Raw genomic sequence first — 21,340 nt, forward strand, 5'->3', positions numbered from 1 at the left:
CCCCCCCCCCCCCCCCCCAAAAAAAAATTTGACCTGGTTTTGAATGCACACAACTCTGGGTGTCATCACCATAAAAAGTTATTTAAGGTCAAGAGATCTTAATAGTTGACAAAGTGGAAAAATATAAATGCTCAAAAAAACACAGTAGCCCCTGACTGCAGAACACAAGATCCAGGGGGCGGAGTTGGACCCAGGTCCAGGGGGCGGAGTTGGATCTACGTTCAGGGGGCGGAGTTGGATCTACGTAGAGGTGGCGGAGTTGGATCTCGTCCCACTGCATTTAGATTGGACATATAGCAGATTAACGTCATACATATTCACGTCCTACTTACTATTGTTTCCGCATTGAGTCGTAAGGAAAGTTATTCTTTTGACGGAAAAATAAACTTGCTAAGGACATTTTTTTTTTTAATAACACTTTAAATGCTTGTACAAACACTGTAGTCGGGCACACATAATTATGGGCAAGTACCAAATATTTTAATATTTTCAGTTGGATGAACGTTTGTATTAATTTCAAAAACATTATAACTACCTAAATAAAAAATAGAATCATACCTTTCACAATGCCTGAAATGCCCGTAGTTTCTTGTTACAAGTAAGAATAAAAAAAGTGTGTTTTTTGATTGGCTAAATCTTACCCTCTCAGTAGTCCACTTTGACTTAAAATTAATAAGGCACATCTGCTTTTATTGGAATGGTAATAAATCATGTGTCTACTACATATTTTCTAATCTAGTAGAAAATAGGTTCGCTTTCATCTACTGATCATGAACATTACTAGACAACTGCATGTGACTAAATGTAGTCAAAATCCTATGTTGTAAAAGATGACGTGCTATGCCGGCTATTTTCAGTAAGAAAATATTTGCCCAACCTCTCACTCTTCACTGTTCCCACATCTCAGACCTCAAATAAATAAAGTATTACATTTTTAGACAGTTTTAAAGTAAAGAAGTAAAGAGTAAAGAAAATACTATGCACAACTTATTGAAACAACCAGTTCTTTATTTACCCACGTTAGATCACAAGTATCCTTGTAAGATCCACTCTCATTGGATCCATGCAAATCTCGTAGGTGACCCATTTCAACCTCAAAAAAGTGAGTTGTCACTGAAAAGTGAGGAGTTTGCATCTATTGCACTACATGCACACAACACTCAAAGAAGATCAGCACAGATTTGGCAGAACTCGCTGCAGAAGCCTGGGTGGGTGTCGAGTTCCCCTCTTCTTCCTCGACCTACATATCCTACAGGTTTAGCAAAGAAAGAAAAAAAAAAAATATTCCAATGTTCATTATTTTTGTAATGTTTTAATTCATCATTGAAAGCAAAACACCACATGGCAACAACTACCACTGCATACCTGGAATTACATTTTTGAATATGTCTCCACACTGCATATAAGTTTCCAGTCTGTACATTTTGTAGAACTCTGCCTTGTAGTATGAAAAGAAAGGACTCCAATTTGTGACACCTGTAGACATGTAAAAGAACACACATTCAAAAATCCACAAGGCTGGAATTCATTAACCAGCGTTTTAAGCAAATAACATAAGAATTTTTTTAAAAATACGTCAAAAGTTATGCAAAAACTACTAGGGAACACTTACTGTCAAGCCAAAGAAAATGGGCTTGTCTTCTTAAGGCTTCCCCCGTCACAAGGTCTCTGAAGCGAATGCACACAAGGGCCAGTGTCAGAATAGCCTCGTCACCCTCCTGGATAACAACATTGATAAAAATGTTTTTACAGATGCTGGCAACTCTAAGCAAACAAAAAGGAGAAATATGAGGATTTTATCTTTGTTCTGGGCATTCGTGTTTGTAGTGGGTTATATATAATATATATATATATATATATATATATATATATATATATATATATATATATTATAAAAAAATGATAATGGCCCGATTGTTTTCATTGTGAAGTAAATAACAGGGTGATCGGACACAGGTGAAGTCAAGATTGTATAAAAACCACATACTCCCTGTAAAAGGAATACAAAGACCAGTATGCTGAGAGCAGTGTTGGGTGTACCTAGTAACTAAGTAAATAGTTACTGTAATTTAATAATATTTACTTCATATGTAATTGAACTAACACTGTGTATAGACTGCAGAACATTTATACACAATTAAATAGTGGATTTAACATCAGCATTTAAAGTCTAACATTAAAATGCATGCTTTTAATGTACCCTTCTCACTTTAAATACTTTGTCCAATTCTCACAATAAACTAGTTGTGTATTAGCATGAATAATGCTGGGATATTGCCTGTTTATTATTACTTAAAAAGCACATATTAATGTCTTATTCTTCAAAACCTTATTCCAAATACTTCCTAACCGACAAATCCTAAATCCTAACCGATTCTTAAACTAAACAACTACTTTGCTACGTATTACTAAGCAATAATTAGGAGTACATTGTGGAAAAATAGTTCATAGTGAGAATTGGACCCTAATCTAAAGTGTGAACAGAATGATTAAAAGAAACATTTCATGTCTATCTTTGTATCATTAACTTGTCAAGGTTGATATAAGATTTAGAAAGTAATTAGTAATAAGAAATTTGAGTACTTTTTGGAGAGAGTCATTTGTACAGTAACCTACACTAATGGAATTAGTAATTTAGTAAGTAGTTATTTTTTTTGAGTAACTTACCCAACACTGGATAAGAGTTAAAATTTCTAAAATGTACAATTGCTAGTGACTCAGACACTATACCACAAGAATCCCATGCTCCTTGAGACAACCATTCATGTAGTTCACTTGGTCCTTCTTGAGTCTTGAGTCTTCATTATAACACAGTTAATGGTATCAGAAATAAAACAAAGAAAGTTAAAACTTTGGAAAGACCGCATGGTTTTGCAAATCTGGTTCTCACCTTTTATGGCTAATGCACTTTAAAATTAAGTTCAGCCAGCACTCACGAATGGACTTTCCTTATATAGTAACTGTGTTTGGCAATAACAGTGAAAATGTGTCTGTTCTCTACACTGCAAGTTGCACTTGACAATTAGGAATTCTGGAAATGAAAAAAAAAAAAAAAAAAAATATATATATATATATATATATATATATATATATATATATATATATATATACCTACCTACCTTCATGCTGCACTGCATCTCTGAAGGGCAATCTTCTCACGTCGCAACACTGTTCTGTGCATCTATGGTCAACGTTAAATGTATTTCAAATGGTATTTCTTGCCAAGTTAGCATAGCCTGGCTAGCGTGTAAACTACCTTGCCAACAACAGTCCACCTGTAGCTTTAGCTGTTATCTAGTTAACTGTTAGTACTTTTAAAGTTAACGTTACTTAGGCCCAATCCCAATTCTACCCCTTAGCCCTTCCCCTTTCCCCTACCCCTCCGTTTCGCACGTTCACGTGAAGGGGTAGGGGTGTCTCGATTCTCTTTTGGTTGGAGGGGAAGGGGTAAGGGGAAGGGCCAGATAGCCCTTCAAACTAAGTTTTTTCGGGACTACACTTCAAACGAAGGGGTATGAATTATCTCGGCAACATGGCTGCTACAGCGAACAAAAAGACACATAAATGTAAGCTTTTCTGGCATAAATAAAGATTTTAACAAAAAGTAATCATTTGTTTTATGTTACATTCAATTGTGAGTTCATATTAACGGTTACTCAAAGAAATGTTTGCAAAAAATCGATCATATTTATAATCTATAAAATAGAATTGGGATTGGGCCTTAAACATGTCTTGGTGCTATCAAATAGTATTTACACCGTCAAAACTTTGACATATATTTAACTGTGATCATTACTTACAGACATACACTACATAATGAATCTATCTCAACTAATATTAATCTAGACTTATAAGAGCAAATGTTGGTGATTACGGGCTACAAGCCTGCAACTTCACGAACATGTAACGTTATGCAGCTTCTTCCGGTAGAACATGGTTTATAAAGTGGGAGGAGTTAGATATAGGTCCAACCTCACCCCCTGGATCTTGTGTTCTGCAGTGAGGACCTTCTCAAAAAACAAGGGACCAAGAACTAAGCCCTGGGGGACACCTTGTACTAACCGGACCAACCTCTGATCTGTGGATATAAATAAAAATTAAATGAATGTGATCAGAAATCTAAGATCTGAACCATTCTAATGCAGTCTCCATTATGCCAAAACAGACACACTTCGGTATAGTTCAGCAGGGTTCTGTTTGACACAGTGTTATTGTCCAGAGATGGAGCTCATCTGTCTGTCAGCGGTGGCTGCATTTAGAGGCGTGTGTTATCAGGAGATGTCTAAACCCTGTGCTGTATTTCTCATTGTCTCCAGGCGAGAGGTTAACCCCAGTTATTAATTCATCACTCTGGAGGGGATGTTTGTGCCTCTGCCCTTCGTCTGTTGCTTTTAAAGGATAAAGTAGCATTAGTGAGGGCACAGATGGCTATCAGGATTCTGTGTGTGTGTGTGTGTGTGTGTGTGTGTGTGTGTGTGTGTGTGTGTGTGTGTGTGTGTGTGTGTGTGTGTGTGTGTGTGTGTGTGTGTGTGTGTGTGTGCGTGCGTGTGTGTGTGTGTGTATGTGTGTGGAAAAGTATGCAGAGAAGAAAACAGTGATCAATATTTGAGATTTCGGAATTCATGGATTCAAATTTGTACATCTTTATCAGATATTGGTGCCACTGGCAAATTAAATAAAGCATGCATTCTGTGAGAGCAGGTGTAGGTTACTGATGTAATTTAAGAGCAAACAAGACATCGATACTGATTCTGAGAGGAGTGACATTTTAAGTCATTTTAAGTTATCAAGTCATGATGGCACCAGTGAAATGTGTCCTAAAATGTAAGAAACAGCCTGTAAAACAGTCTCTCAAGTGACTTTTGAGAAAAAGACGGGGGTCATTTGAGATGACAGACAGATTTAGTTTTATATCAGGCAGGGTGTGAGTCTGCTGACCATCTCAGTCACGGTGGGTCTGTGGGGAAATAAACCAGTGCCTGTATAACCTTTCCTGTGACAGACCAGATCTCAGGAATTCTACTCTTCTCCTTTCATCACACACACACACACACACACACACACACACACACACACACACACACACACACACACACACACTCTCTCTCTCTCTCTCTCTCTCTCTCTCTCTCTGTCTGTCTTTCAGTATTTGTCTTTCTCTCATTAGCATTTAGAGATTGGTTTCACAAACAAATTTTTTATATGAGCCTAAAAGGAGCTGTTTTAAATTTTGTGTTGCATAAAAGGACTGTTATGTTGATGCATGTGTGAACAAATAATGTAGGTCATTCACAAAATGTTATTTACAAACTTTTGGATTCAGTTCAATTTACTTTTTTTAAGTTTAAGTAATAGTTTAAGTATTTTTAACATCTTGGCAGTGTTATGATTCATAAAAGTACTTTGAATACTTTAAACAAAACCTAAAGATACATTCCTACATAAGACTAGATGAAAGTGAGAGATTTTTTTTTTTTTTTTTTTTAATAATTTATTTATATAAAGTATTTGTTTATATTCATACTAAATTTCACATCTTTATGGAAAAAATAATAATACTGCAAAATCTATAAATTATAAAATTACTACTTAACTGAGTTCAAGTTTTCTCTCAAAGTATTTTAATCATCTTAATATTATTATGAACAATACAATTTAAAAAAATAAATAACATATTTATAATATACATTAATATAATATAAATATATTATTTATAATTTAAAATAAATAATAAGCATAACTAGAAAGTTATTTATTTTATTTATTTTTTTATAAAAGAAGATTAGATAAAAAATGAATATTATTATTAAAAGTAATCACATTTATTTAAAAAATGCTGCAGCTCAATTCCTTTCCCATCCAATTGTATAAGTACAGTAAAATTAACAATGTTTTTTGGACAATTAATTGCCTTTTAAATTGCCTAATTGCCTAATTATTATAGCAAAAACATAAATAGTTCATACATATTTCCTATTTAAATAGATATTAAATAACAGAATGGCACCTTTGAAATGTATTTATTCATGAAATGACACTAAAAGTTTTTATTTTTTTATTTTTTTTTTTATGAATGAATCACCATGGAACATGTTTTCGCCATATTTTAAAATGGCCTACAGTGTACACTAATATCTGTTTAAGTGAACCTGTCATAGATAAAAGTTTCTTATTCTAAACAATCTCTGTTCAAAATGCCTGTGTGTCGACCTCAAACTGACACAAAGCACAGTATGAGCTCTATAATATCTCCTCTGACTGAACACTCAAGTTTCAGGCATAAATTAAGAGGCCCATCAGTTGTCACATCAAAAGAAAATCCATTCTTTAATAAAACTGTGCCTCAATCCATAGCTCCCAGAGACAGGAGGAAGGTTACAGAGGCACAAGCGACTTCTTTAAATTAACTCTTTTGACAAGAGGATGTGACTTCATTTTTAAGCGGGAACTAAACATCCTTTTATTTAGTGTTGCTCCCAATATTGGATATTCCTGTTTAATTCCTGACTTTTGATCATATAGATCCAGTTAGTTCCATTGTTTGATACTCAGAACATGTGTATAATATGAGTCACCATTAGCTTTACGTTAAATTGTCAAATAAGTCAATTAGCAAACAACTGCATGCATAAACAATGTAATGAAATGTTAACATTTGTTTAGCACATTTTTCATAAAGAGAGTTCTTTTTTTACATTCTTCATCCATCTCTCTGCACAAATCTATGCTAAACAGGTTCCTCCCTGTAGGAACTTTGACTTGTTCATCAGAGTTCTAAATATAATTTAAAATCACAAAGCATAGGTCACATGGCAAAGTCACATCACTGTATTTGACTTTATTTACATCTAAGAATAAAGTGCTGCATGGATGATGTATTTTTGTAGGCCAAAATCCAGAAATGAGTTTGCATTTCTGGTTCCTAGTCTTAAAATTGGTGAGTTTTTTTGAAAGGGTTCTTGGTTAAATGCCTTAAATAATTTCCGTGGTGAACACAAGCTCAAGATATTTTCGTCTTCATCTACAATGTTTTTAATTCTACATAATTCAAAACTAATTCCCCTTGTGACTTTTTTTAAAGCTTTTATTTGTATTGAAAAATACACAAGGTCTTTGGGGACATAAAATATCATTATACCAAGCAGATAAAATCACTCACTTTTACAACCTCATTGTGTTTATAAGCTCTTGCAAGCTATTTTATTTTATATTTTAGATAAAGACTAGATAATATTGAAGAAGCCATGAAACACAAACTTTGTTAGTCACAGAGATTATTTTCTGCAATAATCCAAAAGCCAATGGAGATTTTATTTGCATCTTTGCATTTGCAGCACTTTTTAAGTAATATCCCAAACTAGCGTCATGCATCAAAGTTATTATTTTGGATTTCCACAGGAGTTTCCAAGTTGGATTTTACTTTTTAAGTAGTGTTATATTGCAGTTTTCGAAATAGGAAGGTGGAAATTCCATCTTTGAGTTCTGATAATGGAAACGATGTTGATTTTACTGATAGCACTGAAATTTATTTATTTATTTATTTTTCTTAATTGGCTCTGTTTTTTCTCCCTATACAATCTTCCATATCTTTTATCTGTATTATTGTTGTGCCCGTGTCTTGTGTTGCATTATTCTAGACTGTTTCTTTCTGTTTTCTTTATTCCCAATCCCTCTGTCCATGCTATAATCTTTATCTCTTTGCAGTGAAAAAAAAAGGCAAGCCAAATGGCTGCATGAAATATAAGACTGTAAACATCTGATGCTCTGATAAGGAGCTGAATAGTGGAGGAGACTCTCCTGAGAGATGCCGTAAGAAGATCCTCCCGCTGTGGGCCTGTGTGGCCGACCACCCATAGACCACCCATACAGAGAAAAATACATTCACTCATCCCTTCATTATGTAATGCTGGTTGCTTTGTTGATGATTCTATTCTTAGCATTTACTGTTGTTTTCTCTGTAGCACTTGTGCAACTGAACATTGTTATTTTACAGTATAAACACTAAGTGAATCGCAGTGTTTTGATGACTTCATGAAAGCCGCAGTTTGTGTGTTTTATGGGCAATAGCTTGGTGCACATCAGCTTAAATGAATACTTTTTTTTAGTTTCCAAACAAGGCTGAGCTGAAAAAAAGTGATCACAAGGCCCAGGTGCTAAATAAGATGGTTCTAAACAGAAAACCTGAATAAAACCTGAATAAAGCTGACACTGCAGCGCCTCCAGATGTTGAGGGTTGGTACAGCACAATGTTTTTTTTTTTTTTTTGCATCAGAGGGCATTATTTATTTTTTTATTTTTTTATTTTTTTATTTTTTTATTTTTTTAAAGATGAGTTTTAGCAGAAAAATGTTTTTTTTCAGCATGAAACGGCATTTGCAACTGATTTTAATCATGCAAACACAACATAGCTAAGAAGGAGCTAAAGAAAATAAACAGGTGTATCTGCTTTTAAAAGAGAGATCTTTTTTCGTATATTTTGTCATAGATGTCAGAGGTAAATAAACAGTTAAAATTCTCTCTCTCTCTCTCTCTCTCTATATATATATATATATATATATATATATATATATATATATATATATATAGGTGCATCTCAATAAATTAGAATTTCGTGGGAAAACTCAAATTGTGAAAATTGTGTATTAAATCAATTAAGTGTTAATTGTCTTTAAATTGTGATTATTTTGGCTCACTTTTAACAAAATCCCTCCAATTCACTATCTCAACAAATTAGAATTTGGTGACATGAAAATCAGCTTATCAACTAAAAACACCTGTTTGGTTCACTAGGCTACACAATCATGGGGAAGACTGCTGATCCGACAGTTGTCCAGAAGACAATCATTGACACCCTTCACAACAAGGGTAAGCCACAAACATTCATTGCCAAAGAAGCTGGCTGTTCACAGAGTGCTGTATCCAAGCATGTTAACAGAAAGTTGAGTGGAAGGAAAAAGTGTGGAAGAAAAAGATGCACAACCAACCAAGAGAACCGCAGCCTCATGAGGATTGTCAAGTAAAATCGATTCAAGAATTTAAGAGAACTTCACAAGGAATGGACTGAGGCTGGGGTCAAGGCATCAAGAGCCACCACACACAGAAGTGTCAAGGAATTTGGCTACAGTTGTCGTATTCCTCTTTGTTAAACCACTCCTGAACCACAGACAACGTCAGAGGCATCTTACCTGGGCTAAGAAGAAGAAGAACTGAACTGTTGCCCAGTGGTCCAAAGTCCTCTGTTCAGATGAGAGCAAGTTTTGTATTTCATTTGGAAACCAAGGTCCTTGAGTCTGGGGGAAGGGTGGAGAAGTTCATAGCCCCAAGTTGCTTGAAGTCCAGTGTTAAGTTTCCACAGTCTATGATGATTTGGGGTTCAATGTCATCTGCTGGAGTTTTGGTTAAATGTGAGCCAAAATCATCACAATTAAAAGAACCAAAGACTTAAACTACTTCAGTCTGTGTGAACTGAATTTATTTAATACACGAGTTTTACAATTTGAATTACTGAAATAAATGTATGAAATAAAATTTCAATGACATTCTAATTTATTGAGATGCACCTGTACATATATATATATATATATATATATATATATATATATATATATATATATATATATATATATATATATATATATATATATATATATACAGAAGGCATGCAAAATTCAGATTTTTTTTTCATGATAATTTTAGATGTTTTAACACAAAATAAATGTAAAAAGTCAGCAATAAATGGCCTTTGTGACCTAATTTAATCATGCATAGCCAGGCAAGGAAAATAAACAGGCTTATCAGGCTTTTAAAAGGGAGGGAAAAATGATTTCTCATATCTTTCGTCATTGACATCATAGGCTATCGAATTGCCTAGACAGACATTTACTTGAACTTACAGATGTCAGCAATGACAGGATGTGTGACATGCCCTCATTTTCAAAAACCTAGAACAAAACTTCACAACAAAATCAAACATCATCATCAGCCATCAACACAAGACGTTCTGCCGAGGAGCCACTTTAAAAACGTCAGCATTTTTAAACTCTGCCTAGAAGCCATAAGTTTCTCCTTTAATCTTGGTTTCATAGTCTTTCTCTTGTATTTTTCCTCCTCTCTGACTATCAGTGATAGATTACGCCTCATTTTCAGCTGGGTGGTCATGATTGAGTCCATCTTGACAGTGAATATGTGTGATTTATAGTTCTGTATAGACTGTCTCAGTGATATGAGTGACAATAGAGAGAGCAGATCTATCAGAACAACACAATTGTGTCGAACACTGAAGCTGCTGTCATGACGTCTGACTGTGTCTTCATGTCTTTTCAATACAATGAAATCAAATCCATTTTATGAGTTTCCTCCATCACATATACCTTATTTGTGTTTCAATAGCACTTTTCAAGTACCCAAGGACACTTCACAATGCATGTTAGAAAACAACTGTAAGTGAAAGAATGAAGGCATAATAAAGAGACAAACTACTCGAATAAAGATACACTTTTTAGAAAAGTAGGGCAACTTTGCCTGGAAAAGTATAAAAATCTTATTTTTTGTATACTTGAGAAACATAATTAAAACAAGCAGTAAAACTCAGAGTAAAATGTTTAGCTAAAGGTTTTCTAGTAAACACGCATTTGAGTAAATACTTTTTAGGCCTTCAGAAGAGGGTTATCAGCCTTATCACCTTTGGCATTTCATATCAAGATTATTCTATTATTTTGTCTTCTAGTAAACAAACAGTGTACATTTTGATGCAAAAACAAACATATTTTCAAAAGAAATAAATCTCAATTGTGATTAGAACAGTCAGTGTAGGCTCATTTTGCAACGTTCTGGATGCATCCATTCTCCCTTAGTGGAAAATGCATGGGAAGTGATTTATTGCAGTGAAGTTATTATACACTTTCCACAGTTTTCCTAACAAATGTGGCATGAATTGATGGCAATCAGAAGAAAGAGTCAGATTGCATAAATATTTCGATAACAGAATAAACAATATGGGTTTTCAATTGAGTTTTAAAGAAGGGACAAGATGAAATTTATTTGCGGAGAAAAACACACCAAGACAGGATGATTTGAACAAAATGTTTCTTTCTTGCTTTTCATATGAAAAAAAAAGTTTTAGTTAAAACACAGTGTACTGTGATCAAGTCATCATTTTTCAAGCAACCACATCTTTTTGGACAATCTCCACTCAGATCATTTAGACTATAATGAAATGTAAGTTGGCAAAAAAACTCCAAAAGAAACTAGTAACAACCTCAAATGAAAGTGGTTTCCTCAAATGTGCAGTAAGAACACAAACACCCACTTGAGAGCCCAAAATGAAGCCCAATCTTTAAACACTTAAAGCAGAACCCCAAAGAGCAGAGCAAACAAAGAAGGAAACATTACATTACCATACCACAGTGAGGAAAAATAGATAAACAAAGAGAAAGGGGACTGATTTTCATTAGTCTCCTAATGCTGATCCACCACTGGAGCTGCATAACCTCTCTACCAGCAGCTGTGATCAATAAGTACTCAAGTGTTCTGATTGGTGGAGACTAGAACAATCAACCAATGAGAGATTGATTAGCTCTCACTAGATAACACATTTGATGCATAATATATATGACATACTGTCTACAACCCAGGGTCATTTCCTCTGAGGCAAGGGAGACATTTTCACATTGAATGAGAAAATGATCGATATTACAGAAATATAACAATGCAAATATTACTAAGTATGACATTAAAAGGATAAAAGTCACTTGTTTTTATGAAGTAACACTGTCCAACAGTGACACCCACAGGTAAAGTTACAGTGGAGGCTTGCCTCCCTTCAGTCCATAGACTTATAACAGAGACCCCTTGGCATGCCATGGGTTTAGTGGAAGGTTTATTGAGAATGAATGGGGGAAAGTTAGGTGAGAGGAGGCAATGCCTGCATTGCGATATGACTGTTTATGTTCGGCTGTGATTGGTTTATGAGATAAATCCCGCCTCTCATGTTCTTGTGCATTCTGCATCCGCAAATCAGTCTGAATGAACAATGTAATAGTGTTTATGAGAAGACTAATTTAAAAAAGTAAGTAAACAACTCACACACTTAGATATAATGTAACCACGTTGTTGCGTGAAATAAGATCTGTGGGAGTCTTTAGTGAGTAATCAGCTTGGTTAAATCTGAAGTAAATCTCTGTGTCTGTGTCAATATATACTGAGATTTGATGGCTGATGATCCAAACAATTAAAACATAATGAAAAGTTAATTATTTAAAAGAATAGCTGAACATTCACAAATAAAATATATTATTGTTAAGTTATTATTTTGCAATAAATTTAAAATGCTTAAAAACACTAACTTTGTTAATGTAAAAATGTTTTACCCCTTTTTCTGATAGTTTAATGTTTATTTATGTGTGTATATTGTTTATTTATATAAATAAATATAAAATGCCTCCTCATTTCACCACTGCACACCACTGATACAACCATACTGGTCAAAACCTGCTCTGAAATGTGAGACCAGGAAATCCCTCAAGTGCTGTAGAATTGAGAATCCGACCTGCTGATGGCATTTGCCTTGAACTTCATAAATATAAATACTTGTTAATGTTTATGGTGACTGTACTGCAGGATGAATGTTCATCTTGTTTTCTCAACTTTAGACCCTGAGAGAGAGAGAGAGCTTTCTGTCTCCACTTCTCTGTCTCTCTGGGAGGGAAAATAAGGCTCTTGACTTTCAGCAGTCTGTTCTATATTTAGTTTCCATGTCATGGCCCTCATCTTTGAACTCTCTTCAGTCCTGAATAACGCTGTGCACTCAACACACACTCCCAGTGCCGTTCCTATTGGATCTGATCTCTCAGTCAAAGCTAAACCAGTGTGGATGGCTGGTGTCGTGTCTTTTAAATGATGACTCTGGATTCAAACTGTATGAAAGTGTTCACTTTACTTTCTTTCGGCAACGTTAAACATACATGGTTTTCACTGGCACTTCCTCGTCGCCTCTCTCATGACATCATCAACATTTCGCCAACCTAGAACACCATAGCAACAACACCACATCTCCCCTTTCTAGAGATCAAAGGGTAGACTACCTTTGTCTCAACAGACCTTAGAGGATTATTCTGCCTCGTTTGCCGGAAGGTCTGCTCCTATCTAACTCTTAAACAAACCAAGTAATTATAACATTTGTCTTCATATTTCGAACATTCTTTTTTCCCGTATGTACATTAAGTGGCAATGTATTTGTTACTATAATGCAGCAGTAAACCACACACACTTGTTTACAGGTTCAACCTTGCAGGTTTCACGACCCGTCTCCCACACCTAATTCTAGGTGTAGACACCACATCAGGCATGTCCTGCTCCTCTGATTTCTGAGTGAATCCTGAGTGTGGGCACAGTTGTTCGCAGCCTTCTTCCCATGAGAAGCTGAGCTGGGCTGTACCCATTCTGCAAGGGAGTAGCACGATACGCTAGGAGAGCAAGGTAAGGGTCATCAGCTTTCTTGAAAAGAGCTTTTATTGTCTTGACTGCACGTTCAGCCTCTCCATTGCTCTGGGGAAACTTTGTGCTGCTAGTAACGTGGACAAATCCATAAGAAGCAGCAAAGGATGCAAATGAGTGCCCAGAGAATTGTAGTCCGTTGTCTGTTATTAGCGTCTCTGGAACTCCATGCCGTGCGAATATGGACTTCATGTGGACGCTGGGTGATAACTGAGCAATCTCAATATACCTGGAATAGTAATCCACCACAAGCAGGTATGTTTTAGTTTCCAGCATGAATAAATCAGCTCCTAACCTTTGCCAGAGTCTGTCTGGAAACTGAGTGGGCATGAGTGGTTCTTTTGGGTTTAGTCTCTCCTTGAGGCATGTCCTGCAGTTGAGCACCAATTCCTTAGCTGATTACTTAACCCTGGCCACCATACTGATTGTCTTGCCTGCTCTCTGCATTTTACAAGTCCTTAATGCCCCTCATGCAACTTGCTAAGGACACCATTTCTCATAGTGGCTGGAATGACCAACCTCGTGCCTCTCAGCAACAGGTCGTCCTACACAGTTAAAAGAGCCCGTTCTGCCCAGTAACGCTTCAGTATTGGATCTCTCTGGCTGTGCTCTGTCCACCCTTCAACACACAATTTCATCACACTGGAGCATACCTTGTCATTCTTTAAGTCTTCTCTCAGCTGTCCCAGGTAGGTTGTGCTTGCTGGCAAATTCCCCATGATAGAGTCAACATAAATGTTAGTGTCCTCCCAAAACTCTCTCTATTCATGAAGCTTCAGTCACATTTTGAACCTCTGGATACGAGGAGGGAGAGCATCCAGAGCTTGCAGTCCTAAGAGACTCAGTAATGGCTTGTGGTCAGTTTCCAATGTGTAATGTTTGCCAATGACAAAGTCTTTGAATCTTTCGCATGCCCATGTGAGCCCCAAGGCTTCTTTCTCCACTCAGTTTGCTCAGTCTGAGTAAGGAATCTTGATGCATACGTTATTGGCTTCCTTCTGGCCACCTTTGCAGTACGACGGCTCCCAGTCCGTAGGACGAAGCATCCGCTGACACTTTACAGTCTCTATTCGCGTCATAGATGGCAAGAAAAGGGGGGGGGGGGGGCGACAGTACGCTTTCAGAGCCTGGAACGCATTGGCTTGTTCAATGCCCCAAATCAAACAGTTCTTTGTCTTTATCCGCCAGTTGGGGAATAAACTTCCCAAGCTGATTTACCATCCCCAGGAAGCTCCGCAATTGACTCACATTTGAGGGCTCCGTCATGTCCCTGATGGCTGCTGTTTTCATGGGGTCTGGACTAATGCCATCGGCAGAAATAATGTGCCCTAAAAAGTGTACTGTCCGCTTTGACAACTCACACTTCTCGACATTAAGGGTCATGCCTGCCTTTAGCATTTTCCTCAGTACTGCATGCAAACAAGTGTCATGTTCCTCCCTTGCTCTCCCCCACACCAGAACATCATCAATAAGACACACCATGCCTTCCAGTCCTTCAGTAACCTCTGTAGCCATTCTATTCTGGAAGAGTTCTGGCGCAGATGATATTCCGAAAGGAAGCCGTTTGAAGAAGTAACGGCCAAATGGGGTTGTGAACATTGTGTAGTGCGCAGAATCCTCTGACAATGGTATCTGCCAGAATCCCATATTGGCATCTAACTTACTGAAGATCTGTGCTCCAGCAAGCATTCCTAATGTCTGTTCAACTGATGGCAGGATGTATTTTTCCCGGCGAACTGACTCATTTAACTTGGAGAGGTCTACACATATCCGAACAGCACCTGACTTCTTTGGGACCATCACCATGCCGGCACACCAGTCTGTTGGTTCCTCCACCCTGCTGATTACCCCCAAAGTCTCCATATGGCCCAGCTCTTCTTTAACTTTATTCATTAAAGGTAACGGGATATGTCTTGGGGTTTTAAGAGAGAATGGAGAAGCCTTTGAGCCTGATAACATATGGCTGTCGTACTTCCCCCAGACTGCTGCACAATTTTGCATAACTTGTATTTAACTTGTATTTAATATTTCCATATCAATGTTATCTAATCGTGCCACAAGCTCAAGCTTTGCAATAGCCGGTCTGCCCACAAGTGCAGTGTGTAGATTTCTGATTATGTACACATCTTCCTCAGACTGTTTTTCACCTCTCTTCAACAGCAGACTAGTAACTCCAACAACATCTAACGGAACTTGCCCTGGACCAAGCCATGGCCTTGTTGCATCCTTGAGGGTAGGTAGGTCTTTATTAAAAATCTCCTCAAACACCTCTACTGGAATGACAGTGACATCCGCGCCGGCATCAATCTTAAACGGCACACATTTGTATCTAATGTTTAAGTTCACCATCCATGGTTCGCCAGTACCTGTGATGCTGCCAAGAAATATAGGGTCCCCCTCACACACTTCACTCACAGTTTTTGATGATGTGCACACCCGCTTGTAGTGCCCTTTTTTCCCACAGGAGTGACATTTTACGTAATTTGCTGGACAGTCACGTTTTGCGTGTGCTGGGGAGCTACCACACTTATGGCACTGGTTGCTATTCATCTTACTGGAGTGTACTATATGTGATTTCTGTTTAGGACCATTTCCTTTTTGGTGTCTCCCCACGTTATACTTTCATTTGTACGCACACTCTGTCGACAGAGCCCGCATCTGCAGCCACAGTATCTGTCACACTTCTCAACGCAGCTTGCTATCGTTTCACCACCTCACTTTGCCGTGCCATTGCTATTGCTTTTTCCAAGGTCAGCTCATGATCAAGCTGCATACGCTCAGAAAGCCGTTTGTTAGCCAACCCCATGACGAGCCGGTCCCAAATTAGCTCATCATGTAATGCTAAATAATTGCAATGTTCAGCCAGAGCAAACAAAGCTGTCACAAATTAATCAACAGTCTCATTTTCCACCTGTTTACGCATATTGAAACGTGCCCGTTCATAAATTACATTTCTTCTCCCAACGAAATGTGCCTCAAAACCTGCTTTTACTGCGTCATACTTTGTTTTGTCAGCGTCTGCCAGTGGTAACCCAACGAGAATATCATCCGCCTCATCTCCCATGCAGTAAATGAAAGTATTCATCTGATTTTCATCCGAGATTTCAACAAAAATCAAGCCTAATTTAAATTTTGGGGTGGACTAACCCTTTAAACATCATTAAATGTAAATGTACTGAGTGACTGATACGATCTTTATTTTGGAATACACTCATTAGTTCGGGTGAGTTCACAATTTTTTTACGTATATCTTTGCTTTAATTTATTTTCAATATCTGATCTGTTGTTGCTTTCGGGCTAAAAGTATCATGCAAAATGATATTTTTAAACTCATTAGACTTTAAAGGTTAGATTTTAGAAATGTTACTTTAAATAAAGCAAATAATCACATTATGTTGTTCTTCCAGCCACGACATCGGGGAAATATAAACCGTTTCTAAAATAAAAAATTTGAGCGTCACTGGCATGGCTATTTAGGACAAAACCTCCAATTAACATTGAAAATATACCCATGATCATGTGTCGCGGCATCGCATCACATCGCTTGTAGTTTGGACACGGTGTTAGGTTGTTAAAAATAAGGTAAATATTGAAAAAGTGAATTCCAATGGCCTGACTTGTAATTACATTAAATTACATTTTAAAATGCTTCTAATCAAACTGCTGTTATTTATTTATTTATTTATTGTGTCTAGGTACCTATGAAAGGTGTAGAAGAACAATTGAATGTGCGCAACCATGTGGCATGCTAGCATTGTTTGCTGCTGACCCTTCTGTAACCTTTACGTTATACCATCCTCGTCGCCAAATTATTTTGTTCTTATATATATATATATATATATATATATATATATAAATAATAATAATAATACTAATAATAATAATTATTATTATTTTATATATATTTTTTAAATGACTTGTTTTCATTTTACATTTTTTATGATTTAATTAATTATTAGCTTTTCATTAAACTCATAAGCCCCTGCAGTTCCAGCTCTGACAGGAGTGTCTCTGACTTAGTTATTGGGCACAAAAAGAGAAAAACACACAATCCAAAAGAAATATAATATATATTTATTGTCTTTTGGATTAAATTTCATGTGTGTCCCCAAGCTATCTATTAAACAGATATGATCTTAATCTTAAAATCCATAGCTGCTGTTGTTATCTTGCTGATAATGCAATAGGCCAGCACACTGTTCTGCATGCTTATATATTGCATAGTAAATCGACCTAGACACTAAGAAAATGCTGTCATAAACCAAACTCCAAAACTTTCTTCATTAAAAACTAAATGAATCCTGCTCACAGTTAAGAAGAAATGGGATGGTGGTTATTATAAGGTGAAAATTGAAGTTCTCTTACAGGTTGTTCCTTGGTAGACTCTGATGTGTGACACTTGAGATAAAGGTTGCTTGAATTTGACCTTTAATCCCCACTTACCGCCACATTGAGGTTTAAATAACTAATGAATTGGCTATTAAACACCCCTAGATTCCTGTAGAATGAATTTCAGCATGACACATTGTATGCTTTCTCGTGACTCTTTGTCTGTTTAGATCTCTCATGGACAACTTTTATGCCACACCAAGCAGATCAGCTTCACATAAACGCATCAAAACTTCTTTACTGATCTCTTTGTCCCCAAAGTGCGCTTTTGTATTCCAGCCAGCTTCTTTCAGTGATAGGTCAGTCAGTGCTTGTTATTTTCCTCTCCATATACTGTAATTGACGAAAGATCTCAGTGGAGGATGAAGAAAAGGGAATGTTTGTTTTCTATTTACCAAACTTAACTGTAATACGTTTATATTTTATACCAGGAATTGAAAAGAGAAAGAAGAAGAGAAAGACTTAAAAGCACATGTTCTGCTTGTAAGTTAAAACTTTGAGTGTTGTTTGTTAATCTTTGCTAAATATCTTCTGCCTCTCATCATTCTTAATGACCGAAGAAAAGGTTGTGTTTGGAATGAAAAAAATTGTGAGTAAATATTGTCTGAATGGCAGAATTTTCATTTTTGAATACTATTAACAATTTGTAGTCTTCAACAAAGATGTCAAACTAACCACGGCAACTAAAAGCCTTCATTAAAGTTCCTTGTTTTTTTTTTTTTGTTTTTTTCTCCACATCACTATTAAATCATTAGTCATATTCAACAGCAGGAAATTAGAAAAGCGTAACACATTGTTATCTCTACCGGTACATTTCCCTTCCTCAAGCTCTGATCTAAGGCTGTACACTTTCATTTGGAAGAAATAAATAACAGATCATAAAATATCTGTTACTGTAACTGGCGTCGGTTTCATTTTATTAGACCACAATGATGCTATTGATCAAATAAGAGCATTAATTGCAATCTCTTTCTCTCTGTGTGTGTGTGTGTGTGTGTGTGTTTCGTATACTGTATCTTCATTTTGGTTTCCCTTCTGAGCTTGTGTTGTTGGAGCTGCAGACAGGAGAGAAAAAGAGCAATTTATTTTTACCTCAAGGCTCTTTCCCCTGGGCTAATGCTTTCGTCTTGTGAAAGAGACAAAAATCCCTGTATCACTGCACTTAAGAGATAAGAGAAAACTCTATGACCTCCAACCGAGAACCCTCAATACCCAGAAAAAACTACCTATAAATCGTTTACACTGAGTTAGATACTGAAGTATTGCACATCTGAATGAAATGCAGGTGTTGATTTTTTTTTTTTTTGTGGTTAACTATAGTATTAATATATTTGATTATTTACAACTATTTCCATTAGTTTTTATACCATAGCTACTCTAGGGATGTCCAGAGCTCTTATCCTGCATGTGTGTTTGATTCATGGATTCGATTTGTGGAAGTACACCGCCACCTGCAGGTTAGTGTGTGCCATTACACCATTAAGTATGAAATCTATTTATCATATGACAGAAATCAGTGAGGTCAAAATATTACTGCCAGATCGTAACTATGGCACAAAATGAACAGTCATGAAATAAAATGATTCATTTTATTTTTTCTATATATATTATTCATTTTATTATTTTTTTTAATGTGAAAAATCATTTCCGTTTTATTTCCTTGATGAGATTTTGTATACGAAACTAATGAGATATGAGAATACGTAGGAAAAACAAAGTATAGTTCAATAGCTGGAATGTGAAATTTAGTTAACAAGGCACCAATATGGATAAAATATGCAAAAAAAAAAAAAAACGCAATAAACTAGTTTGTCACAGGTGTTATGTCAACACACCCACTAGTCTGAACTGAAGCCTAAACTAATAATAAAAAAGGAAAATATAACAGAGTGAAAATAGAAACAGAAAAGGCATGAGATTAAAAGGAAATTAAATTAACCATGTTTAACCGCATTAGAAAAAAATACTTACGAAAATTGAGAGGGGAAAACAATATATACTGTCTGTCCCCAAACTAAACAGACCTGCATATTACATCAAATAAATTTTCCCTCATATAAAAGTAAACAGACGGGATGTAATGATGTCATTTGTTTATTAGCAATCAGATCTAACCCAAGGTTTCATGTAGATTGGAATTATGAAAACTTTAGTTACATTCAGTTTATCTGAAATAAGACCGGTTCTTCACAAACACTCATGTTCAACAAAGCTCTGTTGAAGAGTTGGGAAGCGCTTTGGAAAAATTCCAGGCCCTTTCCTGTAATGGTCAGCATTATCCTTTTTATTTTCCTTAAATTGAGAACATCCATTACTGATCCATTCACACAACAAGCTCTAATATAAAAAAAGGCCAGGTAATAGTATCAAGAGTCCCAAATTTTAACTTGGGAATCTGTTAAAGCTGCGGTTAACCCTGTATTAAATTAGATACACCAACAAAAACAAATGTCATCATTTGCACACAATTGATATTTACGGGCCTTTTCAACTCCGACCAGTGGACAAACATTCATCTATCCTTGCATATGTGCTCCCAAACTCTTCAAACAGGACGAGTTACGTGATCAACACAAAAGACAGAAAGAAAAACACTGCACTGATCACACGTACTTTACATTCAGAAGACGTGAATACATCTCTTTTGAGAATAAGAAATAACGTGACATGATTGTGCTGTACAGAAGCTCTTGTGCACTGATGTTCTAGACAACACTACTAGATTACAGACCTCGGCCTCCTCAAACACGAGTCTCCACTGCTCTTATAAAGGCCTTTAGTATCTGCTTTACAATCCATTATATAAAGATCAGCATTTATTTAAAAGCATTAGGTTGGATTCAGACTCCAATTGGATGGAAATATGGGGATCACTGGATGAGGTTGTTCATTACGGCAGACAGTAGTAAACGAGATGAAGACAAGTCAATTTACATTCGGCATTCAGAGACTGACATAAAGCTAATTCCTTACTGAATAAAGAATCATTCTAACAAAACAAATTTAGCTAAAACCACTGGATATTAGGCTTTTTGGGTGAACAGTGAAAATTTCTAGGTCATATGTAACCCAAAATCAAATAAAAAAATATTGAATACCATAAATCCCCATAAATATACAATACAAACGGTTTTTTTTTTTCTCATGTCCAGGTTATATTTCACCACCACAATAAATGAAATTATAATAAGCATATACACATTTTTTTAGATCTACTGTGATTATTTGTGTGTTATTTTAAGTGACAGTATTATTATTTTCACATTACAGGAAAGAAAATAAGATGTTTTGGAAATACAGCAATAAGAACTGGTAATAAAATGTGCTTAATTTTCAAAAAAAATTGTGTCAATCAATTGAAAAAAAATAAAATAAATGCTTTTTTAAATACAACCTGGACATGCTCCTGAAAGATTAGGAGGATAGCCAAATCAAATCACTGATCATTTCTAGGCAT

General features: G+C 36.1%; 1 long non-coding RNA gene across 1 annotated transcript; it reads right to left on the minus strand.

Annotated features, from left to right (window-relative positions):
* Positions 1-760: 760 nt before the first annotated feature.
* LOC132110171 (uncharacterized) lies at positions 761-2,840 on the minus strand. Its single transcript, XR_009424604.1, has 3 exons — positions 2,731-2,840; positions 1,613-1,718; positions 761-1,249 (listed from the first exon to the last, which is right to left on the minus strand). It is a non-coding gene; the product is annotated as an uncharacterized LOC132110171 (long non-coding RNA).
* Between the last annotated feature and the right edge of the window lie 18,500 nt (positions 2,841-21,340).

This window comes from Carassius carassius, chromosome 29, assembly GCF_963082965.1.
Source record: "Carassius carassius chromosome 29, fCarCar2.1, whole genome shotgun sequence".
Taxonomy (NCBI): Eukaryota; Metazoa; Chordata; class Actinopteri; order Cypriniformes; family Cyprinidae; genus Carassius; species Carassius carassius.